This window comes from Lathyrus oleraceus, chromosome 3, assembly GCF_024323335.1.
Source record: "Lathyrus oleraceus cultivar Zhongwan6 chromosome 3, CAAS_Psat_ZW6_1.0, whole genome shotgun sequence".
Classification (NCBI taxonomy): Eukaryota; Viridiplantae; Streptophyta; class Magnoliopsida; order Fabales; family Fabaceae; genus Lathyrus; species Lathyrus oleraceus.
Genome location: NC_066581.1, coordinates 146,030,871 through 146,057,976, shown reverse-complemented (window position 1 = coordinate 146,057,976; position 27,106 = coordinate 146,030,871). Strand labels below are relative to the sequence as shown.

Here is a 27,106-nt window from a genome sequence, read left to right as displayed (position 1 = left end):
CATCAACCCCAAAGAATGGATGGAACAAACTATCTTTCATGTTATGACCCATCAGACCAGGTTGACCACCAGTGGCAACACCAAAACCACCAGCATTATTCACTACACCCACAGTTGTTCTTTTTCCTCTGTCTCTAGAACCACCGAGCCCCTGGTTGGAGACACCATCCAGGTTGACACCACTGTTAGCAGCTGAAGCCCGCTCGAGCTTCTCAACTTTGTCAGCCAAAGCTTTCTGACCAACTGCAAAACCTTGCATGATGTTGATCAGTTCATTCATTTTGTCCTTCAGCTCACGAACATCTGAATTTGGGAGATCCATCAGCCTTGGAGTGTTGCGTCTAGTGAAATATCTGTGAGGGCGTGTTAAGTGCAAAGGTACAACTCTACGAGCACGAGCAATGATTCCTGAAACAATCAAGCACGTTAGAACTGATACCTGCAAAATAAAAAACAAGTTATTATGATCATGCATGGATGCAGTGTCTATCCATATGAGGAACACTTTATCTCTCGATCCTGGCTTCATCGAGACAGATAATAATCCGACAGTAATATTCTGACATTCATCATTTGATTTCATCATACAGATCAGAGGCATATGATTTAGCAAAATACCACCCAACCATGTGTGTGCTGTGTGAGTGCATACGGTAAAGCAAATAAAGCTTGAAGATCGATCACTGAATGAAAACAATCATTGCATATCAAGAATGCACAATAAGCGCCATAGTCATACATCAAAGCTGATACAAGTCAAATACAATTCTCCAGAATTAGAAAGGAAATACAAGCAAGTGAATTCCGTCAACAATCCTGACGGTAATCCACACAAATAAGAAAAATCTAGCCTGATGAAGGTCCCACAGAAGGTCCTATATCATCAACCATCTTCGCAAACTCTGCGGCGAACCTGAGCTCGGTGTTCTCCTGCTGTAATCTCCCCACCTCCTTCTGGTGAATCTTCATCTGTCTGAAGTAATGATCTCTCTCAGCCTGATAATGATCTCTCTCGGTGATATAATGATCTCTCTCAGCAATGATCTTCACCTTCTCTGCTTCCTTAATCTTCAGCTTTGCCTCCCACTCAGTGATAAGGGTTCTGACTCTGTCTTCCCTCTGACCTTTCACAAGAATTTGCCTCTTCTTCTGATCTTCAATGACCTTTGAAGCTCTAGACAACCTCTCCTTAGTGATGTCGTGCTCCCTTGTGGATGACGCTAAAGCTTGACTGACCTTGCCATAGTAAGCAGTATCCATCTCAAAGCGCTTCACTTCCAGGGCATGCCGCTTATCCTGATCCTCCATTCTCCCTTTGATCTCTTGATTAGCCCTCTGAACCCGAGAGACACTCATCTCCAATTCCATTTTCTCTCCAAGCAACTGATCCCTCTCCCGCTTCATCTCTAAGAACTCTTCCATACTAACAGAAGAAGGAGATTCCTCAATCAACGAATACCAAGGATCAACCATAGGAAACGGTAGACAAGTAAGCTCCACTCTCTTGCTGAGCCAGTCATCAAACGGAGGAAAAGACCTGTTATTGGCTCTACCCCAAGAAAACTTGCCTTTCCTTTGAATGCTGCGCCATGCATCAGATACCTGCCTTAACTTGGCCTGATTGCCCTCAACCGGGAAGTACAAAGTTTCCTGAATCTCACTCTTGAAAGGAGGAACCTCCATAGCGAATCCCATTTGTCTCTTAAGAAGCATAGGGTTATAATTAATGCAACCCTGAACTCCTATAAGCGGCACATTGGGAAAACCCCCACAACTGCAAATGAAATCTTGTCCAACCCCACTACTGTGAGTCCAAGCTATGTCTTTGGCCCGTAAACCCATCAGCTTGGTCGCCCAATTGACAGTACGGTCAAGAAGAACAAAAGCACCCCTGGAAGGCAAATATCCCATAAACCACTTGTATAGCAGCTGAGTGCAACATCGAATCAATCCCCCACGCCTCTTCTCATTCCTGTTATGAACCGAGTAATAGACATCTCCGATCAAGGTAGGGATAGGATTCCTCTGAACAAACAAACGGATGGCATTAATATCCACGAAGCTCTTCTGATTAGGAAACAGAATGGTCCCATATATGCTCACAGCAATCAAGGCACAGACAGCTTTCCAGTTACCCAACTCAGCATGCTCCTTGGCCTTAGCCTCTAGGAAACTCAGATGAAAACCAGGCAACTTCCCCTTCTCTTTCAGACTCCCCTTAACCATCTCTGGACTCAAATAAAGAGCACGGGAAATCCCACCAATATCAGGTTCTTCCTTAGTAGCATAGAAAGGAACCTGATTTCTGATCTGAACGCCCAAGATACCAGCATAATCCTCCATCAAAGGCCCCAATAAGTAATCTGGGAAGACGAAACACCTCAAACCAGGATCATAGAACTGGAGAAGAGTATGGATGGCACTCCTATCTCTGTCAGTGAGTCTGAAAACCATCTTCAGAATACCCCCGTATGCCTCTCTGAACATCCCCACATGGTCGGGTGTAATCAATGCTATCATATCCTTCAACATACTGATCTCTGGATCAAAGAAACTGTAGACAACATCGTCCTTCAAACCGGGCCTCATATCTGAGCAGAGAAGTCTCTCAACCAGGATCTCGATCGAAAATGTCCCTGCATATGGATAAACATGAGTTAGATGTAAGTAAATGCAAAATGTTAATGATGCTGATGAATGAATGCAATGCATTGTGCCATTCTCCAAGTCATCTGAACATCTGTTGCTCTGAGGCCTGATCTCTGAACTGATCACAACCATCTGAGGTACTGAACAATCATAAGTCCGACCCAAGGGTTCCGAAATAAACGGAACTGAAAGACACATCACCATCATCATCAAACAATCTCTGAGCAGACAACCACAAAACCCTCTGAATCGGCCCGGGGAATCCTAAAATAAACGGATCCCCACTGATAAATAACACGGACAACACTCTGACGTCTCAGAAATAAATGTCCATAAATCTGACTTATAAATAGGACTCTGATCAGCGGAACCAATAGTCACCGTCAAAATCACCATCTGAACATGCATCTGTAAGAATCACCCTCCCCTCACAGGTAAATTCTAATCAGGTCATCCTAAGGCGGATAATAGTCTCGACAATCGGGCAGAGATACTCAATGGGTTTGCCCTTTCGGGTGTGCCATTGTAGCTCTCCTGAGATCGTCTAAACCAAAGATCCGGGAAAGATCGGTCACCGAAGTCAATAGCTCAAAAGAGGTAACCCAACCAAAGTGGAAAACCGCACAAAGGAAGAGCACTCTCCAATGAACCTCGTCCGGCTTGTGGTATGTCACGTCGCAACAGCATGCCCAACCAGCATGTGAGGAACGTGAGACCACACTAATCCTAGGTGTATACTCGGGCCTGGGTTTTAGCCCCACTCAGAACACCCACCCCAAAACAGAGGAACCACCTGTACAGAGGACAGCAACATGGTAGTATGATGCATGCAAATATTTATGCAAATATATACACCACAGAATAATCATAAATGCAATAAATAAAACAACACAAGCAACCTAAACTATCCTAGAACGCTAGGAGAGACTCGCTTAGGGAAGATGGACTAGCAAGAGGTCAACTTCTAAGTCCCCAGCAGAGTCGTCAGTTGTCGCATCCGCGAAAAACAACCGGCGGGCTAAAACAAAAACAAACACAGAGCCGCCACCGTGCGTTATTTATCCCAAAGAGGGAAAGGAAACGCTCGAAGTAAACCTGGAAAAGACATGGTCTCGCGACCAAAGAGAATGGGATCGGGAGTCGGTTATGCGAAGGGAAGGTATTAGCACCCCTACGCATCTGTCGTACTCGACGGGATCCACGCTCAAAAGGAAAAAAAAAGGTTGCTAAAACAAACATCACACACACACACACTGGAAACAACACAGGTGGGAGGAAAGGGGAACGGGCTCGCTAGGATATCGCATCCTATGCCTACGTATCTCGTCTGGAACGAGAATCAGAGCTACTGTAGTTCGGCTCACGCACGCCAAAATAAAACACACGCACAGACGCTGAGACGTCAAAACAAACACACAAACAGGCAAACATGGAAACCGAATGCCAATCGCTGGACTTACATCAGACTCCGAACCAAACAAACCCACACTGGAAACCGACTGCCAATCGCTGGACTTACGTCAGACTCCAAGCACACAACAAACACTGATAGGATACGGACAGCCAATCGCTGGTCTTACATCCATATCCTAACACACAAGAAGGAAAACAAACAACAAGTTACTAAGGAGTCTGGCACTCGAGTCTAGCAACTGTCAAGCAAACACACACAAAGAAAAAAAAGGTGCCCGGAGAGATCTCGTACGACCTCCTGCCTACGTACCTCATCTGGTATGAGGATCAGGGCAACGTAGTTCCCCTTAATAGGGGAGAAACTTTCTCCTAACTAGAGACTGGGAAATGACCAACTAGAAGGGAGACTGACTCGAGCCTGATAGTTATCATGTATTCCACAATGGTCCTAGGTTGAGTTTTCTATCTACTTGCACAGGCTGCAAGCTAATCCTAAACAGGCAAAGCAAAGCACGCAAGCATAATCAAAACAAAGCAAACATACACAATTAGCACACACTATATACAGACAAAGTGGGCTCACACAAGGGTTAGGCTGCAAAAGCAAGCCAACTGTATCAGGGTGATGTTAGCTCTTAACCCTAACATTGAGAGTTAGGGTGAAGCAGATGAAATAGGAAGTGAGGGGTGTGCCTCACAGCTCTTATCCCTGGCCAGGGAGAGCTTCAGACAAAGGAAGTGTGGGTTCAGAAAGTGGGAACCCTTCTACACTTATGACTGACTCACCATGGATCTTGGGTTAATATCCACAATGCATCAACACCAGTTGTGTGAGCAAAGGGATGACTCGACTGAATAGCAGGAGATGGATTGCACATCTCTTGTATCTGCCAATTGCCTTATCAAAGGTCTTTTCCTGCTTGGCACAAAGATAAACAATCACAAGCATTGCCTCTTAAGGAGGACTTCAGACAGGTGCCTGGCCAAATAACAGGCCAGGTCTTCCAGACTACATGGAGTTAGTGAGCTATACCTCAATTGGTTAAGCAACCAAGCAACAGCAAAAGCAAGTTCACAATGAACTATAGCAACTAATGTACCTGAAAACAATCTAACATAATCAGTACACAGCTCAAACAGTCAAACAGACAAGCTAATGGTCAACAGTTAACTGTACATAAACAGACAAACAAGCAAAGCAATGCACAAAGGTGCAATCCACAATGCCTAAGTACAAGTCTCAAAGCCTACAAAACAAACTCAAGGTTAGTCATAAACAAGCAATGGACCAACTCCAATTGAGTGCACATCATCAAGTATAAGCAATTGTGCTCTTTGACCTGAAACAAAGCTCAAACATTAAGCATTAACCACTAGGACATGGCCTAGGGTCAAAATGGGAGCAATAAACCAAAACAGAACATGAAAATTATCAAAAATCAAGTTCAATCAAATAAGAAACAAATCCAAGTGGTCTCATATCCATATCATCAACCAATTTCATTTCATAAGGCAAAGAGCACAAAGCATGCAAGTTAGAACCTCATAGAACCAAACAGAATGATCCAATCCAAACTAACTCAAAAATAATTCAATAAATCCCAAGAAAAATCATGGCTAAACAGCACTCATTACATGATCATCACACCAAAATTCAAGTCAATTGGATAAGTGGAAGTATGTCAAATAAATTCCCTAAGTCAAGGTAAGGTAAAACAAGCTCAAAGGAAGCACAAATTCAGGCATCAACTTCACACAAGCCTAAAACAGAATCTACACATGATAAATGAATCAAACCAAAGCCATGGCAAACTTCAAAGTGTCTAGAATCATTCCACAAAATTTCAAGTTCATGTGATACATATCAAGAATTTCACAAATCATCTAAGTTCATGACTATCAAAAAGTCCAAACTTGACCAATCAGCAAAGAAAATCTCAATCAAATTGGAAATACATCCAAAAAATCCACAAACATTCATGACCAAACTTAACATCCAGAAGAATCAACATGCAAAACTTCACATCATTTGAAGTTCATATGGCATGGCAAATAAAATCAGCAAGTTAGGCAAGAAATGGTGTGACACAAATTGTCACATCTATATTGATCAGCTCATATCTCACAAACCAGAAATGATAAAATCATAAACTCAAAGCCAAAATGTCACTCAGGATCTCTAGTTTATACATGCAAAATTTCAAGAATTTTGGATAAAATCTCATCATTTCATGAAGGATATGGCAAAGTAGGTCATGAAAACATACACATACACAATCCCTAAGCAAAATAAAAATCCAACAGTGCACAATTTCTGGAAAAATATTCATTAAATTCTAGAGATCATGATGAACACAATGAAAAAAAACCACAGCTCAATTGGATTAATAATCATGGAGATATGAATTTTTGAATGAAAGAGAAAAATAAAAAAAGACATGGAACATAGTATGAACATGTGAGAAATGATGAGCTAACAATGCACATGGCCAAAATGGAATTGCCTTCGGCCAGAATCGAAGGGAGTACGTTTTCAAAATTGAGCGCGCCACAGTCAAGTGCAGGACACGTGGTCCACTGCATGAGCGCATAACACCAAACACCATGCAGGCAAGGCAGAAATGAATCAAACGCGAATTCTGGAAAAAAAACCTAGGGTTCATACATTGTTCTTCATCAAATCCAGCTCAAGAACATTTCATCACCAAAATTCACAAACCTTATATCATTGGAAAGATCTTCTAACAAGCAACACGAATCCATGATCATTTAAACCTAATTCATTTTAAATTAAAAGATTCGAAGGAAAACATTTTTGCTCATGGAACTTCTAATCCACATAACTTGTTCATTTCTCAACGAAATTCAATGGTTCAAACTGCAGATTAACCTACTCTCAAAGATCTACCAAAAACATGTATCAATTTCAAGAATTATCACATTCAAAAACTGACCTCAATTGGATGGCAGAAGTGAATTCGTGGATTTCAAGCTATGGCAAGCAAAAACAGAAGTTCCTCAGTGTTCATATGAGTGAATGGAGCAAGGTTTGAGTGTTGATTGTACACGATCTAGATGGAAACTCGAATTGCCATTGATGAACACACTTGCAACAGTCCTCGAATTGGCTTGAGAATCAATGGATCTTGCTTCAAATAGCTTCCATTATGCTCATGGATGAAGATTAGATCAAGAATGATGCAAGGTTTGTGCAGAAAAATGAAGAAAAGTTGAGAGAAAAAATGAAGAGTTCTTGAGATCTAGATCTAGATTTCCAAATTCTGTTATGCTTAATTAGAAAACAATTAGAATTACGTTTATATATGTGATGTTAAGCATGTTACTAATCATGATTAGTGCTAATGCAAGTGAATTAAGAAAATGCAAGTTTTATGACCAATTTGCAATCCACCCTCATGTGTATGAAAACCAATGTAACAGTACCAATTTCTGCCTTGGATCAAATTCAAAATGCTGTGTAGAGCCAAATTCAAGTGGTAGCAAGTGAATGCAAAGCATAATTTTCAAAATGCCCTTTTCCCTCCAATTTTCAAATTAAGTTCAAGTGAAAAATGCACTTTTCTTGTGATGAGTTTTAATGAAATGTGATGCATGATTATGATAGTGCACATCAAGAGAAAATTGCTCCAAAAAGAACCACATGATTTGGCCATTTGGTGCAAAAGTTATGCCTTGTTAAAGTTCAAATTTTCTTGACCAAGATTGATCCATAACTTGCCAACCACACATGAGAAATTTATGTTCTTGGACTTTTTGGAAAGGTGAGAGAAAGATCTACAACTTTCATGTTTGACAAAATTTCATTTGAAGCATTTTTGGACATGAAATTTTGAGGAGAAAACCTTTCCACTTTTGGCAATTTTGAATTACAAGTCACTTTCTATTTTTGGAAAGTTTTCATCTGACTTTATTTTCTTCAATATTGATGTTTGAAATGTCAAATGAAACTTGTTTGGACATGAATGAAGTGTTTCTAACCCTCTCCCACCTCCAAATCCATCAGTTGACTGGTGGTTGACTTTTGTTGACTGATAGGTGAATTGGCTATGCACAGATGAACTTGAGCCTCAATCTCCTGATGAAATGGCTCAAACATGAAACCCTAGCTTCCACAAGCTCATTATAACCACAGAATGATCCTAATCTCCATGAAGACCTCATCTCCTTTGACAAGCCCTGATTGGCCCAATACAACTTATTAGGGTTGACCAGAGGTCAAAACCCTAATCCCAAGGCATCTGATCAAGCACAATGAACCTCTTGGTGATGACAAGACCATGATGATGATGATGTACCATTTCAACCAAGATAATGATCAATCCTCCTTGAGGAACCAAGAAACCCTAATTTGAAACACCAACCCTCAGGTGGCTAGTGATCAATTCATGAAACCCTCAAGCTGAATATCTTAACCTCTTTATCTTCTGATCAAGACCTAGGAGGATGACTTGCTCAATGTTGCCACATGACATGCAAATATGCAATGACTAATGACCTAAAAATGATATGCAATATGTTAAGCTAGTCCCAAGAGAGGAGGACAAATTTTGAGGTGTTACAAGTATACCCAAGATCATTCAATTTAGAAATCCTAGAGTTCATCCAGCTTTTGTAAGCTTCCCACGTTGAATCACTCACAATTGGATTTGCTGAAGAACAACTGACAACCATTCCTTCATGCAAACAAATTTTATATTCCAATTCAAATTTCCTCAAAACCTTACCAAAGTTAGGGGAGGATTTTGTTGGTTGTTTGGGATATTTAGTTGTAAGGTTGATTCTAGACTCATCAAAGTCAGAACCAAAAACGAAAGGAAATGATGGGACAGTAATGGGAGGAGATTCATGATCAGGTGAAGTTGGTTCGGGTTCAATGTCAAACATTCCTTCAGGGGTTCCATCAGAAATCTGATCATCAGAAACTCTTGAGGGAGATAGTCTGGGGGTTGTGATATTTGGATTTATTGGTTTGGGAGAAGAAATACATGGTGGTGATATGGGTGAATTTTGTAACTGTGAAGGAGATGGTGGTGGTGGTATTTGTTGTTATTTTGACAAAGGTTCAGAAACTAAAGGAGTTTCTATGATAGGATTGATAAAGGTTGATTGAGGTGGTGGAAGTGGGATAAATTTAGAAACTATTGGTTGAGATAAAGGAGGAGGTTGGATTGGTAAGATCCTTTAAGAAATAATTGAATCAGAATTCAATTGAGTGCTATCAGAAGGAAGCTTACCAGATGCTACATCATAAGCTCTGGAAGAAGACTGGACTACTGCAGAAGTATCCTTCAGAATCCTTTCCTTTTGGCGATCACTTAGAGGAACCTCGTCTTCATCCAGACAGACAACAATCTTTTTCTTCTTCTGAGCCCTAGAAGATCTTTCGCCTCAGAATTCCTTCTTTCTCTTCCCATGAACATCAGGGCAAGTCTCAGGAAGGTTGAATGGATCCACCAATTGGTCAAGTTCATCCTTAAGACAACTTTCTAGATAAGCCATCAGAACCAGTGGAGGATCAATCTTGGTGAAGATTGGGTAGTCATCAATATGATTTCTTGTACCACATATATCGTCCTTAGAAAGAATGAAATTGGGTTTTTGAATTCTGGATATGAGTCTCATACTCTTCAGATTCTTTCCCTATAATACCTTTTCAGCATCCTTCACCAATTCTTCTATCAATCCACTGACCAAAACGTCATCTACTAAACCATTTTCCATAAGAATTTCAGAAATTAACCTACCGTTGGGAATGAACTTGCTCTTTATCTTCTTAGAAGAACCACCAGTTCTGGATTCTAGGATATAATCCCTCATGAACTTGAATAGAATGGAAGGAAGTCCCAACTTGACACCCTTCTCCAGACAAAATAACCTGAAATTTTGACGAGTGTTAATGTAGTTAGAACTATTTGTGCTTGGCTTGTGGTAAATACAATCCAAAATAATCTTGAACCAAACTCTTAGGTTCCTAGTCAAGTCCTTAGTACTAGGACCTTTGTCATCTTCAAAGTTTGTTTCCTCCTTGAAGATAACAAGAGAAATGACAACTTCTCTTTTAGCGATGATCTTAGCACTATGTATCCTTTTCCCTTTACCATCATGAGAGATAAGATTAGCTATGGACTTCTCAGTATAACTAATTTCCTATTCATGACATAGGAAGTAATAGTCTCCATTTCAGCAATTGCATGTACCCAAAACTGCTTAACAAGAACTGGATAAAATGGGTTTGTGAGTCTCTCAAAGAATGTTTTCCAACCTTGAAGTTCCGAGGTTTCAGTGAAATTAAAACTGTTTTCCTTCAAGTATTTGAAATCAACAATGGTTTCACGTAACACCATTAGCTCATTGACAGGAGTATGAAGAGCCAATTCATGTATCCATTCCAAGGTGGGGTTGTTTTCAATTGCCTTTGAAGAACTTGAAGAATGTTGTTGTTGTTCATCCATTTGAAGAAGATGAAGATGAAGAACAGTTGCAGAGATAAACTGTTGTTTTTGTTGGTGTAAGCCCTAGAGGCCAATACTTTTGGTACTTGTATCGAATTATTTATTAATAATAAAAGGCATTTTCTTTATTATGATTGATTAATAAAGTCCCTGGAATAGATAGTCCATTTAATGTATTAAGTGTGACTTAATCATGAGAACACATTAAACATAAGGACATTATTCTTAAAGTATCCGTAGTCGAGCTTTAGTGTGAAGTGGGATAACATTAAAGCATTAAGACTATTATGTTTGTAGATTGATGATCACATCTCGTGGATCATGGATAAAGAGTTATCAAGTCTTAAACATAGGTATGAATATTAGGAGTAATATTTGCACCGGATTGACCCGCTATGAGAATACTATATAGAAAGTTATGCAAAGTGTCATAAGTTATTCTCATGGTGATAATAGTGTATACCACTCTTCGACCTGAAACCACTATGGATCCTAGATGTAGAGTCGAGTGCTTTGTTGCTGATCCAATGTTGTCCGTAACTGGATAACCATAAAGACAGTTGATGGGTACTCCACGAAGCATGCTGAGGGACATGAGTGTCCTAGATGGAATTTGCCAATCCTGCGTAACAGGATAAATGTCTATGGGCCCAATATTGAACTGGACAAGGGTGACACGGTCTATACCTTGTGTTCAATATAGACATAAGGGCAAAGGGGTAATTATACACATAATTATTATCACAGGAGGTTTTGTCAGATCACATGACATTTTCGTGACTTGGGTAGCAGTGATGTGTTGCTAGATACCGCTCACTGTTTATTATGTTAAATGCGTGATTTAATATAATTGTCAACGCCGCGAAAACCTATAAGGTCACACACAAAGGACAGATTGATGAGAGATAGAGTAACTAAGGAACACTGTAAGGTACGGTGCACTTAAGTGGGAGACGAAATATGGTAAGGTACCAAATACTTAAGTGATTTTGGGCATATTATAAGATATGGGCCAAAATACACTTAAGTGGGCTTTTTAGCTTGAAGCCCACACAAGTGGTTCTATAAATAGAACCCCTTGGGTAGAAGCATTGTCACTCCACTCCACTCAGACTGAAATTCAAGTAGAGACTTGGAATTTTGTTTCCCTCTTTCTCTCACTCAAAGCCTTCATTCATAACAGCTAGCACTGCGATTGAAGGAATCCGTTCGTGTGGACTGAGTAGAGATATTGTCATCGTTCAACGTTCGTGATCGCCCCGTGGATCTGTATCAAAGGTTTTGATCATTATCAGAGATCTGCACCAAAGGTTTGAATCGCCACAAGAGGTAACGATTCTATCACTGATCATGCCCATTCGTAAGGATCACTAAATGGAGAAATTTTAAATTCCGCTGCGCCTTGGATGGCTATTCTCCTTCAGTGGTATCAGAGCCACTTACGAAACCATGAATCTGATAACTGTTTTTGTTCTGTAATAATATGATTAAAGACAGAATGAATCAAAGGTTAAATTGAGATCGATCAAGTTACATATATGTGATATATGTAATCCTGATGCAAAATACATTATATATGATATAGTGTTCTTGTTTTGTTCATTCAAACCCTCAATGATTGTTTTCCTTTGAGCGATCAATGGTCGTTTGCTTCTTGATCCTACATTAGATTGGTGAAGCAATAACAATCGATATGTGTTTGACGATCTGAAATTGGTGCATCAGGGTTAGTGACGACACAAGGGTTGTGTTGTCAGAGAGTTATGCGATTGAGGTTTGACTGCACAAGAGTTGTGCGTTCTAAACACTTTTCCGAACAGTGTTAACCGGTTAACGCGTATGGTTAACCGATTAACGCAATACGAAATAATTTTTTTTAATTTTCAAACAGTGTTAACCGGTTAACGCATTTGGTTAACCGGTTAACGCAAGGCAGAAAAGAATTTTCTAAAAGTTTTCAAACAGTGTTAACCGGTTAACGCATATGGTTAACCGGTTAACGCAAGGAAAAATTCACCCGTTCGGCTAAAAAAAGTGCTTTGAAGTATCAAGTGTTGATACGAAAAACGACGTCAATTTTAAATGAATTGTTCATTAAAATTTTCGAGCAGGGGCGCTGCCCCCTTGACCACCGTCCGCTGACCGGGCAGCGGAACACCCGTTCCCGCTGTCTGGGCAGCGGACCCCCGGCTAACTCTGCGTAGTGTGATCGGTCGTCGAAATTTAATATGATTTTAATTAATTAAAGGAATTAATAATAATAATAATAATAATAAAGTGTTTATTATTGTCTTGTGGTGATCGGTTATGGCCTTAGTTTTCCTTTATTCTGCTTTGGATTTTAAAATACGACCTGCGTGTCGTGTCTCTCTCTTAATCTCCCAAATGTAACTTATTTTCTCATCTCACTCCCTCGTATGTAAAACGAGTTTATTTTATGTAATGTAATGATATGAAGAAAGCAAAGAAGTCAGTGCCAAAGGAGGACAACCTTGAAGATCTTGCTTGGAGAAGCTTAGATCGTTGTTAGGTTAGCTTAGGTTCTCTCATTGGCTTGGGAGAACAATTGCGCTAGGGGCCATAACTGTTTCATTATGTTTGTTTGTATGTTGATGCATGTGAATGTATGTTGATGCATGTGAGAGACGGTTTATATGATAAACAAGCCGGTGAGATCAGAAAAATTGCAATTCCCTCAAATTAAATATTAAGTTTATGCTTTCCAAGTTTTAACACTCATCAAGACTAGTAATGGATAATGTAGGTTTCGCCTACGCGAGGTGCATGATCTATATATTAGTAAGGTGCGATGGGATAATTGTAATATCCAACTGTTAAAACAATGGGTCAAACTTAACTAAACAAATTATAATAAGATTATATATATGTTTAGAAGCAAGAGTTGGGAATGATCCATATGATGGATTGGAATAAGGAGTTATTCACCCAACTAAAATTTTCGAGAGTTGTATGAGATACAATTGGAAGGAGTTCCTACCTAAATAACCTAGTTTTGTGTAATCCGCCTACGCGGACTTAGAACGAAGTGAAATATGGATCTCGACCCACTAGAAAATCTTCCAACGGGATTTTCCGAATCAGATGATGAGGGTCATTTGTTTTGAATAAAATAGTGGGAGCATGTTTAATTAAAGGCCTAATTAAATATGTCAATGATACTTATATTTTCATTAATCCTTGTGTAGATTACCATGACAACAAACACCTCTAACAACATATTATGATCAAACCTTGACAAGGAAAAATTGTTTGGGACAAATTTTCTGGATTGGTACCAAGACATGAGGATTGTCCTCAAACATGATAAAGGGAAAGGCAAGGAAGTTGCCAAACCCAAACCCACTATTGCTGTTTTGAAGCCTAGTGGAAGCATAGAAATAGAAGGCACCTGCTTCCATTGCGGTAAGACCGCACACTGGAAGAGGAACTGCCCAAAGTACCTGGAAGATAGGAAGAATGGAGTAGAGACTCCAACTTCAGGTATTTTTGTTATTGAAATTAATTTGTCTACTTCTGCATCATGGGTATTAGATACTGGATGCGGTTCTCACATTTGTACAAATGTGCAAGAACTAAAAAGGAGTAGAAAATTGGCAAAAGGTGAAGTCGACCTACGAGTTGGTAATGGAGCAAAGGTTGCTGCCTTAGCCGTAGGAACTTATGAATTGACTTTACCTAGTGGTTTAATAATTCAGTTAGAGAACTGTTATTATGTACCAGCAATAAGTAGGAATATTATTTCCGTTTCTTGTTTGGACAAGTTCGGTTTTTCATTCATAATAAAGAACAATTGTTGTTCAATTTATTTGAATGATATATTCTATGCAACTGCACAAATGAACAATGGACTATATGTCATTGATCTTGAAATGCCTATTTATAACATTAATACTAAAAGGATGAAACCTAATGAGTTAAATCCAACTTACCTTTGGCATTGTCGATTAGGCCACATAAATGAGAAACGTATTTCCATACTCCATAAAGATGGACTGTTGGACTCTTTAGATTATGAATCATATGAGACATGCAGATCTTGTTTAATTGGAAAGATGACAAAGTCTCCATTCACAGGAAAAGGTGAAAGAGCTAATGATCTTTTGGCCCTCATACATACTGATGTATGTGGTCCACTGAACATAACAGCCAGAGGAGGTTTTCAGTACTTCATAACATTCAATAATGATTTCAGTAGATATGGTTATGTGTATTTAATGAAACACAAATCAGAGTCCTTTGAAAAGTTCAAAGAATTCAAGAATGAAGTACAAAACCAACTAGGTAAGAATATTAAAGCTCTTCGATCAGATCGAGGTGGTGAATATTTAAGCCTAGAGTTTGATGACCATCTAAAAGAGTGTGGGATCCTATCCCAACTCACTCCTCCTGGAACACCCCAATGGAATGGTGTGTCTGAGAGAAGAAATCGAACCCTGTTGGACATGGTCCGATCCATGATGAGTCAAGCCGATCTTCCAAACTCCTTTTGGGGACATGCGCTGTTGACCGCAGCTTACACACTTAACCGTGTTCCATCCAAAAAGGTTGATAAGACACCATATGAGATATGGAGTGGTAAGAGACCACATATGTCTTACATGAAGATTTGGGGTTGCGAAGTTTATGTGAAACGACAAATTTCAACTAAGCTTGAGCCCAAATCTGACCAATGCTTATTTGTGGGGTATCCTAAAGAAACAAGAGGATATTACTTCTACAATCCTTCTGAGGGCAAAGTGTTTGTCGCTCGAACTAGAGTTTTCCTAGAAAAGGATTTTATTTCCAAAGGAACCAGTGGGAGGAAAGTAGAGCTTGAAGAAATTCAAGAATCACAAAGCATCGATACACCTATGGAGGAATTAGAGCAGGAAACACAAATGGTTGTGGAAGAGCAACCTGCTCAAGTAGAACAAGACCAGCGTAGGTCAGGCAGGATACGTCACCTACCTGAGAGATATGGATATCTCATAACAGATCAAGGTGATGTATTACTCATAGATCAAGATGATCCTGTGACCTACCAAGAGGCCATAGCTGGTCCCGAGTCTGAGAAGTGGCTAGAGGCCATGAAATCCGAAATAGATTCCATGTACACGAACCAAGTTTGGAACTTGGTAGAGCCTCCTGTAGGAGTTAATCCTATAGGATGCAAGTGGGTCTTCAAAAAGAAGACTGACATGGATGGTAAGGTACATACCTATAAGGCAAGACTGGTTGCAAAAGGATATAAACAAATTCATGGTGTTGACTATGATGAAACCTTTTCACCAGTTGCAATGCTTAAATCTGTTCGCATTTTACTTGCTATCGCTGCATATCATGATTATGAAATATGGCAGATGGATGTCAAAACTGCTTTCCTTAATGGGAATCTTCTTGAGGATGTGTACATGACACAGCCTGAAGGATTTGACATACCTGAAGAAGCCCATAAGATATGTAAGCTACAAAGATCAATCTATGGATTAAAGCAAGCTTCTAGAAGCTGGAATCTTCGTTTTGATGAAACAGTAAAACAATATGGTTTCATCAAGAACGAAGATGAGCCTTGTGTCTACAAGAAGGTTAGTGGGAGCATGATCGTGTTCCTGGTGTTATATGTAGATGACATATTACTCATTGGAAACGATGTCCCTACCCTGCAACAAGTAAAGACTTGGTTGGGGAATTGCTTTTCTATGAAGGACCTAGGTGAAGCAGCCTATATATTAGGAATCAGAATCTATAGAGATAGATCACAAAAACTGCTTGGCCTAAGTCAGAGTACATACATAGACAAAGTGCTGAGACGCTTTAATATGCATGATTCCAAGAAAGGATTCATACCTATGCAACATGGCCTGTGTCTATCAAAAACACAATCCCCTTCAACTAAGGAAGAAAGGGAACGCATGAATAAGATTCCATATGCATCTGCAATAGGATCTATCATGTATGCCATGTTATGTACTCGACCAGATGTCTCGTATGCTTTAAGTGCAACGAGTAGGTACCAATCTGATCCTGGTGATGCCCATTGGGTAGATGTTACGAATATCCTTAAGTACTTAAGAAGGACTAAGGAATCATTCTTGATATATGGAGGTCAGGAAGAGTTGGCTGTAATTGGTTACACTGATGCTAGCTTCCAGATAGATAAGGATGACTTTAGATCGCAATCTGGTTATGTGTTTTGCTTGAACGGTGGCGCTGTGAGCTGGACATTATTCTTAAAGTATCCGTAGTCGAGCTTTAGTGTGAAGTGGGATAACATTAAAGCATTAAGACTATTATGTTTGTAGATTGATGATCACATCTCATGGATCATGGATAAAGAGTTATCAAGTCTTAAACATAGGTATGAATATTAGGAGTAATATTTGCACCGGATTGACCCGCTATGAGAATACTATATAGAAAGTTATGCAAAGTGTCATAAGTTATTCTCATGGTGATAATAGTGTATACCACTCTTCGACCTGAAACCACTATGGATCCTAGATGTAGAGTCGAGTGCTTTGTTGCTGATCCAATGTTGTCCGTAACTGGATAACCATAAAGACAGTTGATGGGTACTCCACGAAGCATGCTGAGGGACATGAGTGTCCTAGATGGAATTTTCCAATCCTGCGTAACAGGATAAATGTCTATGGGCCCAATATTGAACTGGACAAGGGTGACACAGTCTATACCTTGTGTTCAATATAGACATAAGGGCAAAGGGGTAATTATACACATAATTATTATCACAGGAGGTTTTGTCAGATCACATGACATTTTCGTGACTTGGGTAGCAGTGATGTGTTGCTAGATACCGCTCACTGTTTATTATGTTAAATGCGTGATTTAATATAATTGTCAATGCCGCGAAAACCTATAGGGTCACACACAAAGGACGGATTGATGAGAGATAGAGTAACTAAGGAACACTGTAAGGTACGGTGCACTTAAGTGGGAGACGAAATATGGTAAGGTACCAAATACTTAAGTGATTTTGGGCATATTATAAGATATGGGCCAAAATACACTTAAGTGGGCTTTTTATCTTGAAGCCCACACAAGTGGTTCTATAAATAGAACCCCTTGGGTAGAAGCATTGTCACTCCACTCCACTCAGACTGAAATTCAAGTAGAGACTTGGAATTTTGTTTCCCTCTTTCTCTCACTCAAAGCCTTCATTCATAACAGCTAGCACTGCGATTGAAGGAATCCGTTCGTGTGGACTGAGTAGAGACGTTGTCATCGTTCAACGTTCGTGATCGCCCCGTGGATCTGTATCAAAGGTTTTGATCATTATCAGAGATCTGCACCAAAGGTTTGAATCGCCACAAGAGGTAACGATTCTATCACTGATCATGCCCATTCGTAAGGATCACTAAATGGAGAAATTTTAAATTCCGCTGCGCCTTGGATGGCTATTCTCCTTCAGTTTTTAGGTTTGAAAACTGAAAGTGTGGGAGTAATGTACGCGTAGTGTGAAATGTGAGTGAAGTGGGTTTATATAGAAAATTTTGCAATGATGACAAAAAGGGAATACGCAGCCATAGGGAGAAGCGTAAGAGTTTAAACCCAATTCCAAGAATTGATAAACCCAATGTGTCACACTTTTATCACACATGCTCAGAAAGTGGGACAAATGTCGCCACTAAGAACCACATGAAATCAAACGACTAGACAACCATTTAATGCAACAACTGTTCAGAATTAGGAAGATAAATCGATAAGATTGCTTCTGATCAGAACCTTTATGATTCATGAAAACTTCCTTACTTCAGGAATCTCATGTTCCAGAGTTAGAAAGAATAACAATATAATCTAATCTAGAGTTCTGAAGACTTAAACATTCTGAAATACATATTTTCATTTTGGACATAATTTCATAAATAAGTTTTTCAGAATGAACACGAATCTAACTTCAGCAAGGGGTTTTGTAAAGATATCGGCCCATTGATGGTCTATATCAACAAATTTTAAATGAAAAATTCATTTCTGAACATAGTCACGTAAAAAGTGATGTTTTATTTCAATATGCATAGCCCTAGAATGCAAGATAAGATTCTTAGATAAACAAATTGAAGAAGTATTATCATAGAGAATAGGAATGTTACTCTTAGATATCTGATAATCTTTCAACTGACTCTTCCTTCAGAGTATCTGAGTGCTGCATCCAGAAGCTGCAATGTATTCAACTTCGGTTGTTGAAAGCACAAAAGTGACTGTCTCTTGTTGGACCATGAGATCAAGTTATCTCCTAGAAATTGGTAACTTCCAGAAGTACTTTTTCTTTCAATTCTGTCTCCATCATAGTCAACGTCACAATAGCCTACTAATTTATACTCACTTGATTTTCTATAAAATAAACCAAGGTGTCGCGGCTGGAAAAATGACAGAGTCGCCACCATCCTTTATTCGTTCTGAAGGAACGGGAAAATAATGATAAAACCTATGAACTAAGGGTGAGACGCTAGGTTCGGGAGTCGGTTAAGTAAGGGGAAGGTGTTAGACACCCCTTATCTCCATTGTACTCAATGGGATCCTCCTTCAATTCTAGGGCTAGTGTATGTTTCTAAGGTGTTGGCTTGATTTCTAATTAACTATTGATTATTTATTTATTTATAGAAGGTATTACATTCAAATGGACGAGAGACCCAAAAGTTTTTTTTTATAATTGTACTCGCTAGAGTTTACAACTCTATGCCTACGTGCCTCCGCATTAAGCGAGAGATCAAAGTATCGTAGTTCTTCTTGAAAATGTTGATTGGTTGGTTGTTTTTATCCCTTGAAAATTCTCACGCATCGGGGGTGGAGAAATGATTTTAAAAGTGTCTCAATACACTAGGATAGAGGTCTTACGGTTTGAAGTGAATTTGAATTGATTTTATCCCTATATCCCTCGCAAAAATCCTATTCTAATTTATTTAAGAAAATAAATTAGGAGTCATAGTTATGTGACAATCCCTTATCCCGATTTAACCTTTGGTAACCTCTTTATCCCAAATTATATCACATATCTTTATCCCGTTTTAATTTGAAAATATAATTTAATTTAATAATATATTAAATCTAATACAAAATAAATCAAATTAAAGATAATACAAATAATTTAAATAGGATGTCATAAGATATATCCTTTTTCCCGATTTTATCCCATTTTTACATCCCTTAAACCCTAATAATTATCTCTGATTCTGTTCTCTAATTCATGATTTAATTAATCCTAATATAATTAATAAAAATCCCTAATCAATTAAAATATTATCATCATAATTAATTAATTAGATTAAAATAACAAAAAAATAATTTTTATTTTATTTGAATTAATATTAAATGGATAAATCATAATTAATTAAGTAATTAAGTAATTAAGTAATTAAATTTAAAAAAAAAATGAAGGGGGTGTATTTTACCATAGGTTAGCAAATGGGCTTGAAAATGTGGTGTTAATAGAAAATGGAGAGAGGCCCAGTGAGTCCAGAATCCTCCTGGGAGAGTCAACGATAGACTCTCAACCAGGAGTGCCTGATATGTTGAATAGAGAGTCAACCAGATCAATCCCTGCGTGTTGGATGGGATGACCGGAGAAAGTATTCCAGATGGAGGAATGAGATTGAAGTCAAACAAAGGTGCACCGTGGACTTACCCGCTCAGGATAAGTCAAAGTATGTTCATCACATGGCCATCAGGGAGCCACGCATCTTAGATCCAACAACGGAGGGAGAGGGTCTATGAGCGCCACCCCCTTACGAACTCTCATTTTTCTCTCTGCTCTTCTCTCAACTCTCTCTAAAATCTCCCCCTTTGAGCCCCCTTCTCCCTCTGTGGTCCACCAACCGGACCACCACCTTCAATCGGGATCTTCATGTTCATCATGCACATGAAGAACACCCAATCCAGAATTTGATTCCCTGTCGCCCCTTCCCTGAAACCTCCATGATCCCCAGATCTCCGGTTGAAGCTCAATCGGGATCTTCAACCGATGTTCATCTGGGTGATGAACATCAACCCATAAACCCTTAGATCTTAGAAACCATATCCCCAACCCTATGAACCCTAACCTGGGTTTGTGATGAACCCTAACCTGGGTTTGTGATGAACCCTAACCCTAAAGAACCCTAGGGTTCATGTGATGAACCTTAACCCTAATTTTCCATAAACCCCCAAATTTCCCTAATTCAAACCCTAAGCCTTGGGCCAATTCGTAAATCGGCCTTATCCAAACCCTAATCCAACCCTCAATTATCAAAATTAACCCATAACCCCCAAATTAAACATAACTTAAATCCATAAAATATCAACGCAAACAACAGTTCAAAGCAAAGTGAGAGATTATGAAGGCTAACCTACGAAATTGAGGCTTATTCTGGTGACGAGGTAAGTTCTGTGTTCTTAGCTTTGTTCGATCTGATTGCTTATTCTTCCCCTTTTAATTTCCTCTTTTGTTTCTTTTATGCGAGGTGTTGCTGGATCGTGGCTTAGCTCAAGAGAGTTATGGTTTAGATGTTAAACCTTAATCTCTGATGGGAGCTCTTGTAAGGGTTTGGTGGATTGCGGGAGCAAGAATTCTGGGGATTCTTTTAGGGTTTTCTTTTCTCCTCCTCATTCTGTTTTAGATTAGAGTTTATATAGATTAGTTTTTAGGTAAGGATTTTAATTAGATTAATGTAATTAGGGAAATTCAGATTTGATTGTTATTATGATTTGATTTAGGTTAGATATAAATTAGGGTTTGTGAATTGTAACTGAAATTGTAATGTATTTGGTCCAATATTTGGTTTGTAATTCGTGATTGTATGAAATTAGAAAGTTTGGATTGAGTTGAAATTTGTAGGTTTTTTATTTGTTTTGATTTTCACTGATGTGCGCCCTAGGGTTTAGAGGATGAAAACGATAGACATGGTTCTCACTTGACCCGGTTCAGGGAGTGGGTTCTGGGTTTGACCCAGTTGACCTTCGAGTTATCCAAATAACCTAGTTAAGAAACAAGTCTGGACCAGACCCAACTTTAATTTCAAACAAAGCCTAAACCGACCAAAAATGATGATAAGAGGCCCAATAATAATAACCCCAAGATACCAAACAAAAGAATAAAACCTGATTAAATAATAACTTAACTCTAATATTCATTAATTAATAATAATATTCTAATAATGATAATAAATAACAATATCGATGATAATAATAATAATAATAATAATAATCATAATAACAATATCGATGGTCGCGGAAAAAAATTAATGTTCGAACAGAGTCGCCACCGAATTTTATTTATCCCAACAAAGGGATAGGAAAATATCGATAAAACCTTTAGGAAATGGAATAATGGTCATCGCAACCATATTCGGGTTCGGGAGTGGATTACGCGAGAGGAAGGTATTAGCACCCCTTACGTCCGTTGTACTCAACGGGAACCTTTTAGTTCAATAGTGTGTTTCGAGTGTTAATTTATGTTTGTTTGTTATCTTTTGGTTATAAAATTATTAAAATAGAAGTGGATGAGAACCTCAGGAAGGGAGAAAAGGGGAGGTTTTTTTATTAGTGTGCTCGCGAAGATACAGCAATCTCCTGCCTACGTATCCTTATGGTGTAATAAGGAAATCAGAGCATTCGTAGTTCGGGGAACTACGGTTAGTTGGTGTTTTTTAATGAACAACTGTTTAGATCGCATCCTAAAGGCTAAACATTGACTTGTCTACTCTCGGCGGAGGCTTAAGCATTAGTTTGTTGTGCGCATCAGAAAGGATTAAATAGTGTTCTTTTGAAAAGAGTTTTGATCACACCAGGGTGATAAGTTGGATTAATATGTTGGATGTTTTGATTGACTGGTTTCGATCGCACGAGGGCGAGAAAGGATAAACTTGATAGGTTAAGATATTTTTGGTTGGATGACGATTACTCGGATAGTCGAGTAAGACAACTCGTATCCTAACAGTCGGGAAAGGGAATAGAAGACTCTAGACCGCTTTCTTTTTCATCCTTAATTATAGAAAGGATTTGATAATAATTAAAGTGTTTTTGAATGGATGACGAATACTCGGATAATCGAGTAAGACAACTCGTATCCTAATAATCGGGAAAGGGAGTAGAAGACTCTAAACCGCTTTCTTGTTTCATTTGAGTGATTATGAAAATCGGTTTGTGTATGGTTGATGTATTTTAGAATAAACGATAAGTACTTGAATGACTGAGTAAGACTACTCATATCCAAGCATTTGAGAAGAGGAATTGAAAACTCAAGATCATCTCCCTTTTCATATAACTTTGATTGAGAATGATTTGACTTATGATATAAGTTGGTGGAAAGATGACAATTATTCGACTGACCGAGTAAGAGAACTCGTATTCAAACAATTGAGGAGAGAAGTTGAAAACTCAAAGTCATCTCCTTTTTCATTTCATTGTCATGAAAGTGTTTTGATTTAATCGGGATTTGGAAGTTTGTAGAGAAACGGCAATTATTTGACTAACCAAGTAAGAGAACTTGTATTCAAATAGTCGCGGAGAAAAAGTGAAGACTCAAAGCTATCTCCCTTTTGGTTTCTTATTATAAAAGGATTTGATTTGTTTGTACTTAAATGAATTAGAAATGACGACCATTTGACTAACCGAGTAAGAAAACTCGTATTCAAATAATCAAGGAGAGGAGTTGAAAACTCAAAACCATCCCCTTTTTCATTTTCAAATGAAGTGTTGTTTAGATGTGATTAAGTATTTTAATTTGACTTTTGATGTCGGATCGAGGTTTTAAAAATTGCATTCTTGTGAATGAATTGAATTTATTTAGTGAATAATCCATCTAATGATTAATTAAAACCGAATATGTCTCATTGTAAGAAGGCCCAAGAGTAAGCCATGTGAGGTTGATGGCGATGCTTTTACAAGCGATCGACTTACAGAGGTATTTTGAAAATGGGCTCGACTTTGAATCGAGAAGTATGTGATTTATTTTGAAATCGGCTCGGATTATTTTAAAATCGATGAAAGCGACGTGATTTTGTCACAATTATAACGTATCATTTCGTGTACACTCAAGGTTCAATATAAACAAATAGATAAAGAATAATCATGCACATACACTCCTTAAGATAAATAAACATCTAAATTATGAAGGTCATTTGTGATTCTATAATCAATTAATTAATTAAATGTTTAACGAATTATTTTATTTTAATTAAATAATAAGTAGTAATAAAAAATGAATATAACCAAATAATTAAATATTAATAATGATAACAACCATATAATTGTGTATTTACTTTTAAATAATAATAATAATAATAATAGTAATATAATTACATATTTACTATATATATATATATATATATATATATATATATATATATATATATACATATATATATATATATATATATATATATATATATATATATATATATATATATATATAAATTATTAACAATAGTATAATTAAAATTTTGAAAATAAAATAAAATAATATTAACAATAGTATAATTAAAATTTCGAAAACAAAATAAAATAATATTAACAATAGTATAACTAAAACTTCAAAAATAAAATAAAATAATATTAACAAAAGTATAATTAAAATTTCGAAAATAAAATAAAATAGTATTAACAATAGTATAATTAAAATTTCGAAAATAAAATAAAATAATATTAACAATAGTATAACTAAAACTTCGAAAATAAAATAATATTAACAAAAGTATAATTAAAATTTCGGAAATAAAATAAAATAATATTAACAATAGTATAATTAAAATTTTGAAAATAAAATAAAATAATATTAACAATAGTATAATTAAAATTTCGAAAATAAAATAAAATAACATTAATAATAGTATAACTAAAACTTCAAAAATAAAATAAAATAATATTAACAATCAAAACATTTGTTCTATTCTAAACTGTACGGGTGTGAACAATCAAGGAACATGGGCCTAAGAGCAAAGGAAAACCCATAAAGGGTCTGGTCAAACTTGTTGACTTAGGAGGCTTCTTTTTCTGAACGGTGACAAGTGTCCAGGGTTGGTGACACTTGTCACCATTACTTTCACATTCCATTGGCCGTGTTAAAACTAAAAAAATAAAGAAACTTGAAACGTCTTTTTCTTTTTTCACTTTCTCTCTTCACTTTCCAACCTAAACGTCTCTCTCTGCAAACTTACGCTCAGAAGGAGCTTTGTCGAAACCCTAAAAATTTTCTTCTCTCTTGGAGAAGACGACCGGAGGCGGTGGCTCATGGCGGAGCCTCCATCCATCTCCGGTAACCCTACCCAAAACGTGACCTAACCCACTACCTACAACCTCCCGAATTCGAATCCGGACTCTGAAATTCCCAAACCAAACTCAAAGCGTTGCATGTTGCGATTTAAAAATAAAAGGGGTTCGTTATATTTACCACGGCGAAGGAGGTGAGTGGTGGCTTCAGGCGAAAAAAGGAGCGCTTTGATCTGAGTCCGTCGCCGGCAACCCGTCGCAGTTTCAGGTAAGTTTTCTTCCTCAGCCTGCTTCTTTGTCTGTTTTCGTGAAAGTTGTTTTAGATTTTCTCTGGGATTTCAAGAAAAGTATTTATGTTTTGCTTTTAGGGTCTTTTTGAGATATATTGCTGCTATGTGTTCTGGGTTTGAAAGAGATTGCTCAGTTTGCTCCGTTGTCCTGTGTTTGTTTTTTAGGGTTTTTAGAAATATTGTTGTGCTCTTGATGTGTGAAAAATTGCTCTGTTCTCGTATGTTTTTTTTTGAAAAAATTATTCTGTTCTCGTATGGTTTTTTTTGAAAAATTGTTCTGTCCTTCTTGTTAACTTCTAAATCCCTTTATGAAGAGTTATTTAAGTCTTAAAAACTCCTTCCTGTTGTACATTTTTTCTCCAGATTATATGGGATTCTATTTTTGATAATTTGTTACTGTTATAAGCTATTGTCAAAATGCTTTTTTTGAGTATTCATGTTAACCTGCTGGGTAAAGCTTTGAGCCAAGTAGTTTATTTTGTTGTTTTTCAGTTTCTTAAGCGCTTCTGAAAAGTACTTTTTATTTAAGCTATTTTTTCTCTTTGTAGGTTACAGGAATGAAGTGACTTTGATGGAATGGAAAAGTGAGCTGTAATACAGCAAGGTTGGAGGTTGTAATACAGCAAGGTTGGAGGCGCGCCCCAGTTCAAAGAGATTTCAATTTGATTACCTGACTTTGGTCTTTAGGATTTATTTCCATTTGTAGCAAATTTCACTGTAATTACCTTGGGTTTTTTTTAAGACAAATATGTGCTTGGATTATTTGGGACTTATTGAATTAAATTTTAATTATGTAATTACCTTTTAATCTTTCAAAATTTAACTCAATATTTATTTATGCTAATCATTCAACTTTTAAAAACAATACACTTCTAACTTAAGTATAATGATTTAATTTTAAAAACAATAAATTTCTAATTTAAGTATAATGACTTAATTTTAAAAAAGAACAAATTTCTAATTTAAGTATAATGACTTAATTTTAAAAACAAAAAATTTCTAATTTAAGTATAATGACTTAATTTTAAAAACAACAAATTTCTAATTTAAGTATAATGACTTAATTTTAAAAACAACAAATTTCTAATTTAAGTATAATGACTTAATTTTAAAAACAAAATATTTTTAACTTAACACAAAAACTAAGTATAGTAATTTAATTTAAAAAAAACAGAATTCTAATTTAAACACAAAAATTTAAATGTGGGACTTTTAATTTTAAAAGAAAACAACACAATTCTATTTTAAATACAAAAATCTAAATATGGAACTTTTTAATTTAAAAACAACACAATTCTATTTTAAACACAAAAATCTAAACATGGGACTTTTAATTAAAAAAACACAATTCTATTTTTAAACACAAAAAATCTAAATATGGGACTTTTAATTTTAAAAAAAACACAATTCTATTTTAAATACAAAAATCTAAATATGGGACTTTTAATTTTATAAAAAACACAATTCTATTTTAAATACAAAAATCTAAATATGAGACTTTTAATTAAAAAAAAAACACATACATGTTTCTAAAAAATGCAAATTTAATTTGGGAACCCATGAAGAACTTAGAACTTGGTATAAATACTTGGGACGTGTAAATGGACTAGTAAATAGTGATCATAGAAATAATAACATGACTCTTAATACTTACTAATAAAAAAAATAAGTTTTGGATTAGTAATGTAAAAAGATTCAAACCATATTTTAGATTATGGATACACTTATGCAAATAGGCCTTTGAAACAAAGAGATCTCATGGGTAAACCACAAATGGCCGGACAAAATTGGGGTATGACAGCTGCCCCTATTTAATTACCTCAAACCGGTAAGTGATAATGACAGTAGTCTTTACGCATGAGACTCCTCATATCGATGAAGCAGCATCTCAACAGTAAAAGGTGAGAAATGGCAAAAAGACATCATCCCACAGTAAAATGGAACAGTCAAGACTTTCTAGGAGTCGTCAGAACAGTATCTTGGATGTCACAGTCGAGATATGTTAGCAATGGAATGACATCCCTAGCTAAAACTCAAGATTTTTCAAGATGCTAGAGCAGTATAAGGAAAATCTGGCATGAG

General features: G+C 37.1%; 1 long non-coding RNA gene across 1 annotated transcript; it reads left to right on the top strand.

Annotated features, from left to right (window-relative positions):
- The first annotated feature begins 24,582 nt into the window (after positions 1-24,582).
- On the top strand, positions 24,583-25,821 carry LOC127125866 (uncharacterized). Its single transcript, XR_007804825.1, has 2 exons — positions 24,583-25,002; positions 25,573-25,821. It is a non-coding gene; the product is annotated as an uncharacterized LOC127125866 (long non-coding RNA).
- Positions 25,822-27,106: the final 1,285 nt, after the last annotated feature.